Below are 12,115 nucleotides of genomic sequence, written 5' to 3'. Positions count from 1 at the left end.
GTTTTTCATTATAACCAGTCTGGGAAACTTTACGAGCTTTTCTACCCCGGTTTGATATACAAGTAATACAGTTAAGTATTGCCACACTTACCCAAAGGCAGTCTTTCTTCAATATATACCAGAAACCTCAAAGCTAATAAGGTGTTTCTGTTTTCTCCTCTCACAAGCCTCACCACCACTATTCCTGCTCCTGTGAACAGCATGATCAGTGTATCTGCCCATATCCCCATTTCCTATTCATTCCTCAAGGCCAAATTCAGGCCCCACTCTCTCGCGGGAGTCTTCTTTTTTTGTAAATATTGTAGTTTGATTCCCCATCTTCTTGAACTCTTTATTTTTAGGCCACAAAGTATAGCACTTTACCTTACACTGTCATGTGTGCTGAGCTTCTTATGTTGTGTGCGTATTTTCTACTCAGCAATTCTGTAAGTTTGTTAAATGAGGAAATGATGTCATCTTGTTCTACTGACTGCGGCATACTTAAAGCATTGCTCTATGTTGAGTAATTCCTCAATATTTTCAATTAACTAATTTAAGATTTCACTTTTGCTTAAAAAATAACCTTGGATTTTCATTTCTATAATTGTTTACCTCAAATTATTATTTTCAAAGAAAACAATGCTGTGAACATGAAGGATGATTAGTAATATCTGAAAAACATTCTGAATTATTAGGATACTCTCTACAAAACTGAGTGCCATTTGAGAGAAAAGAAAGTAAATGTAAAATTCAAACCAGAGTAGTATTGAAATACAAATGTTAATATGCAAACTTAGATTCCAAATTAAATTCATTAAAATATACTCCATTAAGTTATAATATAACTCTGAAGCTTAAAAAAATTTAATCTGGAACTAAATACTGAAGTAAAAATTTATTTCAAAATAAAGAACTGACATTTCCCACATAGAAGGTAAAATATTTACAGAAAATATTACTGCAGCATTTTTTTCACTTACATAAGGTAATGTATTTACTGTTAACGAATCACTGAATTTTGTATCTGTGTGTGTAATTGCGGCAATTTGTTCCAATTCATATATTTTATTTTCTGCACCTGGATTTTGGTCCTTATAAGAGGTCAAAATAATAACATACGCACAATGATGTACACTCAGAGAATTTAAATTTTCAAGCTTTCACTGTTTGTCAGGTGTAATGCTAGGTGCTTTACGTATTCTTGTTTCATGCTTCCAGTCTCACTTTGTGTAGGACATTTTGATATCGTATTAGAGAATAGACTAATGGTCAGAGACGTTAACTGGTTCATTTACAGTTAATGAATCAAGATGCTAAGATTTCAGTCTATCCTTTGGACTCCAAAGACTATACTGAGATGCCATTACCCTAGTAAGTTTTTAATAAAACCCAATTCTGCATATATTTGAGTAACAACCCTGATCTGGAGCCCTTAAGAAAGTTTATATATTGGTGGTTAAAATGAGATTTTATCTTTTATACTTTTATATTTATTTGAGAAAATTTCAGAGATGCTTACTTTAAATCGAAGGGAAAGTAAATTGTCACAGCCGATGCCCAAATTTTGGATATATGTATACATATCTTTTATATTTTTTATATACGTAAAACTATTTCATTAATAAGTGAAGTAAAATCTATAGAAACCCACTTAATCCTTCTGCAGTTACACAATGATGATTAATGACTATTTCATTTCTCATTGGTGTTCTCAGTTTTCTCATGCAAATTTTATGCAAGTTTGGCCATCTTAAATTTTTTCTTAACATTATTACAGGTAACTTGCAAATTAAATTCTTGTGCTTAGCATTAGGCATATGATCTCTTTCAAACAGTACAAATTAATTCAAATGTAGTATTATATTTTCCAAGAATTGAATGCTATCTCCATCTAGAGAGTTTAAAAAGTATATTTCTTTAATATACACCAAAATATTCTGATGTTTTCAAGTACTCTCCCCTCAAAAATTAAATGTTTTGTGTTAAAATTTATGTTTGTCAAGACTGTTACATTATGTTTTTAAATTCTAGAGAACAAACCATACATATATACCAACCTCACAATTTTGAGTTGTTAAGTATATAATACATGAAAATGTTTTGCACATTTTAAAGTTACATACAGTTACTAAAATTGTTACTGCTGCTACTCTGCTATCCTGATGTAAATTGTTGTGGTATGAACATAAATCACGTATTCACTAACCAAAGGAAGGAATCATACTCTCATGAATTTATTAATAGGTTCATTCTCTAACTTTTGTGGTTTTTTTTTGCAAACCATCTGATAGGGATTGGGTAGTAAAAAAAGGATGTGGCATGACCCTGATTTCAAGGACCTTCATTTTTTGTTTCTGGTATAACTAGATGCTTTTATTTATTATTTTTAAAAATTTTTCTGTAAAAATATGAGCATTTGCTTTAAGCCTTTTATTAGTTTCCTTTAGCTTGCTTGGATAGGTGGTTATTAGAAATCATAAGGATGGTATGAGAGATACTATTAGTGTGCATCAGTATCTGGGTTTCTTTCTTTAATGAGCATATAGGAGATCATATACTCCCTCTACCTTCTGGCCAAGGGAAAATGGAAGTGAAGTATGTCAGTTCTGTGCAGAGGAGGTAAAAAGCTCCTACATGCATTTTCAGTCTCTCTCTTCCCCTTCAGAGGAGTCTGTATGGGAGGCATACGTTTGAAACACTAGAGCCACGAGATTGAATTGTGTTGATCCCGGAGTCACCTGATGGAATACTGCTGCAGTCGAGATTCTCCCAGTTTCACAGTTAACTTACTGAACAAGAGATGAATTCTGTTTTCTTAAGCCACTGAGTTGCATTTTATTTTTGTTTTGTTAGAGGCACATAAGCCCTCTCAAACTACTCAAATGGTCCTTGGGAAAATGAGCGCTATTATGTTTGGGTAATTCTGAAATCTAGAAACATGTTTCCAAAGATATATTTGAAGAATTCTCTTTTAGACTTTGAAATAATTCTCTCCTGACTTTTACAAAATAACCTGCGGTACCACTTACTTGTCTGGCAAAGCAGGCAACTTAGGCCTACAAAATAGAAGCCTTGGGATACATAGGAATAGGCATTTTAATAAAAATCAGCTATTATCAGCTACTATTCACTTATCAAACATCACTAGATAAACTGAAAAACATGGAATAGGAAAAAATCTACAAGATACACATCTACATTCAAAATGATCTGATTTCTAATAGGAAAATGAACAGCATTCTTATAATAATAGTTTAAGTTCTTTAATCTTAACTGTCCTTAAGCAACAATCCATATTAAAGACCATCTAACAACAATTCCTAAAGGAGCCACTGTACCTGAAATGATTTTATTTTGATGTGGTGCTCAGAGTTAACCATGTTTGGTCTGAGTTAACCATGTTCAGCTCTTGCTTTACTTTCTGGAATGACCTGAATCTCCACCCACTTCTTATGTCTTTGGCTCTTTTTACCTTTCTGAGTGGAAGTCTCCCTCTGCTGTTTTATTTTTAATTTTTAGGATCCATAGTAATTTAAATGTCACCAACATGCCAACTGGCTTCATTCATTTCTACAACAACTAATTAGTTAAACATAACTTCCTTTTTCACACATAGGACTAGAGATCAAAAATAATTTTATACAATTACCTGGACTTAAAAGGATTTCAATTTATCACTAAGCAAAGGGGCACAACAAATTATGACTCATAAAGTATTTCATGTCAATCACTAATAGCCTCTAAAATATTCATGGGACATGCATTAGTTCGCTTTCACTCTGCTAATAAAGACATACCAGAGAGTGGGTAATTTATCAAGAAAATGAAGTTTAGTGGGCTTACAGTTCCAGGTGTCTGGGCAGTGGGGGTACTCACAAACATGGCGGAAGGTGAAAGGCAGTTCTTACATGGTGGTAGACAAGAGAGAATGGGAGCCAACTGAAAAGAAAACCCCTTACAGAGCCGTCAGATCTTGTGAGACTTTATTCACTACCACAAGAGCTATCTGGGGGAAACTGCCCCCATGATTTAATTGCTTCCCCCCGGGTCCGTCCCAGAACGCATGGCAATTATAGGAGCTATAATTCAAGTTGGGATTTGGGTGAGAACACAGCCAAACCGTATCAGGATATTAAAATTTACCTCTAAAAAGTTTATTCAATGTATAAGAATCAGAATTCCTACATCTGGGATTCAGTCCAACTTGAGAGGTTACATACCTACAATAACTTCCATTCACTGAGCATCAGCTTACTTGTCACCTAATTTCACCTTCAGGATGGCTTTCAATAAACATTCACAAGGCAGCAAGTTTCATTTCAGAAGGACTACCAGTGTTTAAACATGTTTCCTTGGCATTAAGCAAAAATTATGTTATATTCATAATTTGCCCCTCAGAGTAGCATAGGACTTACGTATTTGCTAACACTCCAAGGAATTGCCTCTAAGAGTGTCAACGATGATTGAACTATGTGGAAGAGTGTTCTCTTGGTGGAAAGTTAAACTATCTACTTTTTAAAATTTTTAGCCTCTCATTTGATAAAACATTTATAGATGTTTTATGAAAATAATTTATTTTATTTTAATGTAACTTAATTTTGAGACAGGGTCTCACTGTGGTTGTCCAGGATAGAGTGCAGTGGTGTGATCTTAGCTCATTGAAGCCTCAACATCCCAGGATCAGGTGATCTTCCTACCTCAGCCTCAGAGTAGCTGCGATTACAGGCTTTAATTTTGAGACAGGGTCTCACTGTGGTTGTCCAGGGTAGAGCGCAGCGGTGTTATCTTGGCTCACTGCAGCCTCAACATGATCAGGTGATCCTCCTACCTCAGCCTCAGAGTAGCTGGGATTACAGGCTTGTGCCCCCATGCGTGGCTAAATTTTTGAATTCTTACTAAAAATAGGGTTTCGGTATTTTGCCCAAGCTGGTCTTTAATTCCTGGACTCAAGTAATTCACCTGCCTCAGCCTTCCCAGAGTGTCAGAATTATAGGTGTGAGCCACCACACCCAGCCAAGAATAATTTAAATGGTGATTCTAATAAATCTGACATTATCTATCATGTTACTAATATATTGAAAGAACATTTTGTGGTTAATTAAGCACACATTCCCTGTGTGGTTTCTTGCCTCCTGTCCTAAATCAAGCAGTTCTTCTCCAGGTGTTCACCAAAATAGAAATACTACCCTAAGTGTTCTTTGCTAATTTCAAAAACTCTGTTTTTTTACTGTACCTTACTTTTTAACAAAACCTCGGGTACTCAAAAACACTGTACTTATTAGCTAACAAGTATCATGTCTTCCTGGTACCAGAAATCTCTACAATTTACAGGTGACACTTCTATCCATTTTTCATTTTCCTCCCTTATTTGTAATAAGAGAATGTTAAGAAAATCATTTCCACTTTGCGTGAGCCCGGATACCGTTCTTGATATACAAACCCTAATATCAAAGAAAGATGTATACCTGAGAAGTTATCCATAAACATATTAAGTAAGGCATATGAAGATATCTTTCCACATGTCATTTCTGTTTTCTAGTTGATGCTGACTTGGTTGACCAATTTTGCAAGTGAGAGATACGTAGTGGAAGATGATTGAGATTCCTAAAATGCAGTATTACACAATTAGTTTAATTTAAAAAATTTGAATACAATTGTATTAGCAAATTTTACTCTTGTCATCATTCTCACAAGCATTTTTTATTAGGCACAGAATGTGTTGCTTTGTTCATATGTATTTGTTATAATAATTCCAAAATATTTATATTTTACATTTAAATCTTTTTTCTACCCAACAAAATAGTAATATGAATAACTGATTGAAAGCACTATTCCCAATATGACCACTAATTTTCAGATATATATAATGTCATATCTATGATTTTGTGGTTTTGACATGTACAGTTTTTTTGCCACAACCATCAACATTTGCTTTGAATTTGCATTTCTTCTTTCCTTATATGCTCTCATATAAGTAAAATTTTACAATAATCCCATATTGTTTAGTTTATAGATAACTAAAATTGTTTTAAAAATCATGCTTAAAGAATAACATAGAATCTTCCTAATGTACTGAGCAATATAAGTGGTAGTGGTGTTAGGCAGCTTTTAAGGGAGTAAGGTTATGCCAGTAAGGAGTATGGATGAATAATTTTACAACGTTCTGGGTATGGCCACCTACCTCTGAATGGAATCCTACTTTATCTTCATCTCTTGCTTCTGAGATACCCCTTATAGTCTGGGAAGGTGTACTGGTTTGAAGATGGTGAAGACACATGCATGGCATGTGTGCATGCCAATATCAGTGTAATGTGGATATCTGAGAGTGAAGATTTTGTTGTTGTAGGATGGAATAGAGATAATCAAGGAGGTTCTGAGACAGATCCTAATAGAAAATTAATTATGAGATAACATTTTCTTGGTATTACATAACACATTAATGGTCTGTTTAATAGATGTGCAAGTTGTCTGTAAACAATAATGAGAAATTTCTTTTTCTACCTGAATTCTAACTAATTAATAATGTTTCAAACTTTCATAGCCATATAGTTACTGTATTACCTTTAACACTGGCTCTGTTGGGTTTTGTCTTGTCTTTTATATGATTCTCCTGAAGTCATCTGCTTCCCTAAAGAATGCATACTGCTGGGAAAGACAGAGAGAATGAAACTTCCAATTATTAAAGATATAACTTCATATGGAACCAAAAGAGAGCCTGCACAACCAAAACAATTCTAGGCAAAAAACAAAGCTGGAAGCATCATGCTGCCTGACTTCAAACTTTACTACAAGGCCACAGTAATCAAAACAGCATGGTACTGGTACTGAAACAGAGACATAGACCAATGGAACAGAACCGAGGCCTCAGAAGCAACACCACACATCCACTAACATCCAATCTTTGACAAACATGAGAAAAAACAAGCAATGGGGAAAGGATTCCCTGTTCAATAAATGGTGCTGTGAAAACTGGGTAGCCATATGCAGAAAGCAGAAACTGAACCCCTTCCTGACACCTTACACTAAAATTAACTCCAGATGAATTAAAGATCTAAACATAAGACCTAATGCCATAAAAACTCCAGAAGAAAACCTAGGCAGAACCATTCAGGACATAGATGTAAGCAAGGACATCATGGCTGAAACACCGAAAGCAATGGCAACAAAAGCCAAAATAGACAAATGGGATCTAATTAAACTCCAGAGCTTGTGTATAGCAAAGGAAACAATCATTAGAGTGAACTGGCAACCAACAGAATGGGAAAAAAATTTTGTAACCTACCCATCTGACATAGAGATAATATTCAGAATCTATAAAGAACTAAAATAGATTTACAAGAAACAAGCAAAGACATTCAAAAGTGGGCAAAGGACATGAACAGACACTTTATGAAAGAAGACATCTATGAGGCCAACAAACATATGAAAAAATGCTCATCATCACAGGTCATTAGAGAAATGCAAATCAAAACCACATTGAGATAGCATCTCACTCCACTTAGAATTGCGATCATTAAAAAATCTGGAGACCACAGATGCTGGAGAGGATGTGGAGAAATAGGAACGCTTTTACACTATTGGTGGGAGGCAGTGTGGCGATTTCTCAAGGACTTAGAGATAGAAATACCATTTGACCCAGCAATCCCATTACTGGGTATATACCCACAGAATTACAAATTGTTCTATTATAAAGATACTTGCATGTGTATATTCATTGTGACACTGTTTACAATAGCAAAGACTTGGAACCAACCCAAATGTCCATCAATGATAGACTAGATAAAGAAAATGTGGCCCATATACACCATGGAATACTACACAGCCATAAAAAACAATGAGTTCATGCCCTTCATAGGGACATGGATGAATCTGGAAACCATGATTTTCAGCAAACTGACACAAGAACAGAAAAACAAACACCACATGTTCTCACTCACAGGTGGGTGTTGAACCATTAGAACACATGGACACAGGGAGGGGAGCATCACATACTGTGGTCAGTTGGGGACAGCAGGGGTGGGGTGGGGAGGGATAATGAGGGGAAAAATACCAGATATAGGTGATGGGAGGATGAAGGCAGCAAACTACCTTGCCGTGTATGTACCTGTTCAACAATCCTGCATGATCTGCACATGTACACGAGAACCTAAGGTACAATAAAATAAAAGATATAGCCAACTTTTGTTGTGAGGGTTATTTTGGAAGAAGAATTGTCTTGTTTAAAAAATAAAGTACTATAGTTCCCCAAAGTATGACAATTTGTCAGTAATTTTCACAAAAATATTTGCCACCACAGAAAACTTCTCAAATGCTTATTCTTCTTGAAGAAAAAAAAATACACATTCGTCTCTTTCTAGAAGCATGTAGTTGAATAATTACAAATAATGCCAATCTTGAAAGAAAAATCAAGAAACCAGACCATGAGACAAAATTGGAATGAAGATAAGGAGAACAAATTTATTGGGCAAGCCCTGAATGCAGACAGAGAAAGTGCTCAGATAAAGTGCTTACAGTGTGTGGTTAGAGCTTCAGTGGCTTTTCTCTTAGCTTTTATTAGTCCATTTTCACACTGCTGATAAAGACATACTTGAGACTGGGAAGAATAAGAGGTTTAATGGACTTATGTTTCCACATAGCTGAAGAGACCTCACAATAATGGTGGAAGACAAGGAAGAGCAAGTTACGTCTTACATGGATGGCAGCAGGCAAAAAGAGCTTGTTCAGGGAAAATCCTATTTTTAATACCATCATATCTCATGAGACTTACTCATTATCATGAGAACAGTATGGGTAAGACCCCTGTGATTCAGTTATCTCTCACCAGATCCTTCCCATAATACAAGGGAATCATAGGAGCTACAAGATGAGATTCGGATGGGGACACAGACCAAACCATATCACCTTTGAAGCAAAAGAGAACATGGTATGGACACTCTGACCAATCTAACCCAGATATTTTACCAGCTCCCTCATGCAGTCTGAAATCTTTCTGTTTCCCTCTTGATAATCTAGGTGAGAAAGTAGGGAATGCAGGAAGGGGCACCAAATAACTTCTGTGAAGCTTGCAAAGCCAGGTAGTGTTCTGACCACTCAACTGCCATTGATCTTCACTGTATTATAGCTTAATAGAGCACAGTTTGGAAGTTATTTTGCCTAGGCTCAAAGATCAGCTCTATCATTTGTTACCTGCATGAACTTCGGTGAGTTGTTTAATGTCTGTGTACCTCCATTTCTTCCCCTGTAAAATGGGGATACCTTAAAGAGTGGTTGTAGAGATTTTACATACAAATTTTGTAATGCTTAGAACAATAACTGGCATGAAGTGTTGTCTGTCATTTTTATCACCTTGATCCTTTACATTTTGATTTAATGCTGTCTTCAACTGGTTCAGAAATGATCCTTCTTTCACTCACTTAAGGATCTGTTAATATACAGTAAAGACCTCGCAGTTGAATATAGTTGGTTGCTCTATATAGGGTTTAATTACGGGAGTAAAGCTATCCAAGCCTTACTCCCTCAATAGGTATGCGTATGTACGCCAGGTTATTTCCACTCTGGGAAAGAAAGTACAAGTGATGTAACTCTGGCAAAGGCATATTGAGCCCACAATTTTAATGCTATGGTTATTGAGTTGAGTTTTGAGAGATCATAGACACCCTCAAAAGCATTTAATCTGTTAACTGTGGTGTTTCTTTAAATGACTATTTCAAATATTGACATAAGATAAAAGATGTATCTCAAACTTTGGATGCAACCTTTAAAAAAAATGTACATTGAAACAGAGAAACTTTAAAGGTGATCCCCAAAAATGTACAATTCATAAGACTGTACTGAAACTAGAAGTCTATTATATGAATTTAGCTACAACAATAACAAAAACAACTTAATGTTTTTATTAAAAGAAAACATAAATAGTTTTGTCCAAAAGTGTTAAGTTGTGGCCACTGCTATTCAACATTGTACTGGAGGTTCTAGCCAGGGCAATTAAGAAAGAAAGAGGATCCACATTGGAAAGAATCTCTATTCCTGCATTACATAATTTTATGTGTAGGAAATCTTAAGGAATCTACTTAAATATATATCAGAACAAATGAGTTCAGCAAGGTTGCAGAATACAAGATTCATCTTTTATAATCAGTGATACTTCTATACATTTGTAATGAACCATCCAAATCTGAATATTAAAAAACAGCTCTATTCATAACAGTATCAAGTAAAATACTTAGGCATAAACTTAACAAAAGATGTGTAAAACTTATACTCAGAAAACTTCAATTAATGGGGAAAAAACAAAGATCTGAATGGAAAAAAATCGCATATAAATTGAAAGACTTGACATTGTTAAGATGGCAAGATTCTCCAAATTGATCTACAACCTCAACGTAATCTTAATCTGAATCACAGCTTACTTCTTTGTAGAAACTAACAAGCTGATTCTGAAACTCACATGGCATTGCCAAGGACCCAGAATAACCAAATCTTTAAAAAAAAGAACAAAGTAGGGTGACTGACAGTTCCTGATTTCAAAACTTACTATTAAACAATGAGAATCAATGCAGTATGGCATTGACACAAAGACAAAGAATAGATCAATGAAATAGAACTGAATGTCCAGAAATAAAGCCACATGTTTATAGCTAACTGATCTTTGACAAAGGTGCCAAAATAAGATGGAGGAAGGAATATTTTTCCCAACAAATATTTGCAAGTCTTATGTAAAAAATGAAGTCAGACCCCTATCTCAAATCATATTAACTCAAAATAGATCACAAAGCTAAATATAAAAGCTAAAATTATAAAATCGTTAGAAGAAAACAGAAGTAAATCTTCGTGTCCTTGGGTTACACAGTGGTTCTTAACTATAACATCAAAGAAAAACAGATAAATGGAATTTCGTTGAAATTAAAGTCCTCTGTGCTTTAAAGAATGCCATCAGAACAGTGAAAATGTAATTCAAAAATTGGAGAAAATGTTGTGAAATAATATCTCATAAGAGATTAGTATCTAAAATATATAAAGAACTCAACTCAAACATAAAAAGACAACCCAATTTAAAAAATGCAAATGATTTGGAAAGACGTCTCTCCAAAGATATACAAATGGTCAACCAGCATATGAAAAGATGTTTGATATTGGTTAAAAGAGCAAGGCAAATCAAAACCACAACTAGGTATGGACTCTCACCCATTAGGATGCCTAGAATCAAAAAGTCAGATAATACCAAATGTTGATAAGGATGTGAAAGAACTGGAATCCTTATCTATTGCTGGTGGGAATGCAAACTGATGTGGACACGTCAGATGTATTTAGCAGTTCTTCAAATGATTAAACATAGAGTTATTACTACGTGACTCAAAAATTCAACTCTTAGGCATATACACAAGAAAAATGAACATACATGTCCATACCATTTGACTCAGCAATCCCATTACTGGGTATATACCCAAAGGATTATAAATCATTCTGTTACAAAGACACATACACATGTGTGTTTGTTGTGACACTGTTTACAATAGCAAAGACTTGGAACTAACCCAAACACCTATCAATGATAGACTGGACAAAGAAAGTGTGGCACATATACACCATGGAATACTATGCAGCCATAAAAAAGGATGAGTTCATGTCCTTTGCAGTGACACAGATGAATCTGGAAACCATCTTTCTCAGCAAACTGACACAAGAACAGAAAACCAAACACCACATGTTCTCACTCATAAGCCGGTGTTGAACAATAAGAACACATGGACACAGGAAGAGGAACATCACACACTGGGGTCTATTGAGGGGTGGGGGACTAGGGGAGGAATAGCAGTGTGTAGGGAGATTGGGGAGGGAAAACATTAGGAGAAATATCTAATGTAGGTGATGGCGGGGATGGAGGCAGCAAACTACTATGGCATGTGTATACCTATGTAACAATCCTGCAAGATCTGCACATGTACCCCAGAACTTAAAGTATAATAATTTTAAAGAAATTTGTCCCAAGGTTCTCTTAGGAACATTACTCATATTAGCTAAAAAACGGAAATACTCACAATTTCCATCAATTGATGAATTTATTTTTAAAATGTGGTATAGATTATACAATACTATTTTTCCAAAAGTAAATGAAATACTGTTATATACTGTAATA

The 12,115-nt window shown here is 35.0% G+C and overlaps 1 protein-coding gene across 43 annotated transcripts in view; it reads left to right on the top strand.

The window, feature by feature from the left end:
• The window catches only part of PTPRD (protein tyrosine phosphatase receptor type D), a 2,321,819-nt gene that overhangs the window by 923,698 nt on the left and 1,386,006 nt on the right, over nucleotides 1-12,115 (top strand). The window lies entirely within an intron of this gene.

This window comes from Sapajus apella, unplaced genomic scaffold (genome assembly GCF_009761245.1).
Source record: "Sapajus apella isolate SASKATOON/1434 unplaced genomic scaffold, GSC_monkey_1.0 scaffold24, whole genome shotgun sequence".
NCBI classification, from domain to species: domain Eukaryota; kingdom Metazoa; phylum Chordata; class Mammalia; order Primates; family Cebidae; genus Sapajus; species Sapajus apella.
Note: the sequence above shows the minus strand (reverse complement) of the source record. Positions and strands in the feature narration are given on the sequence as shown.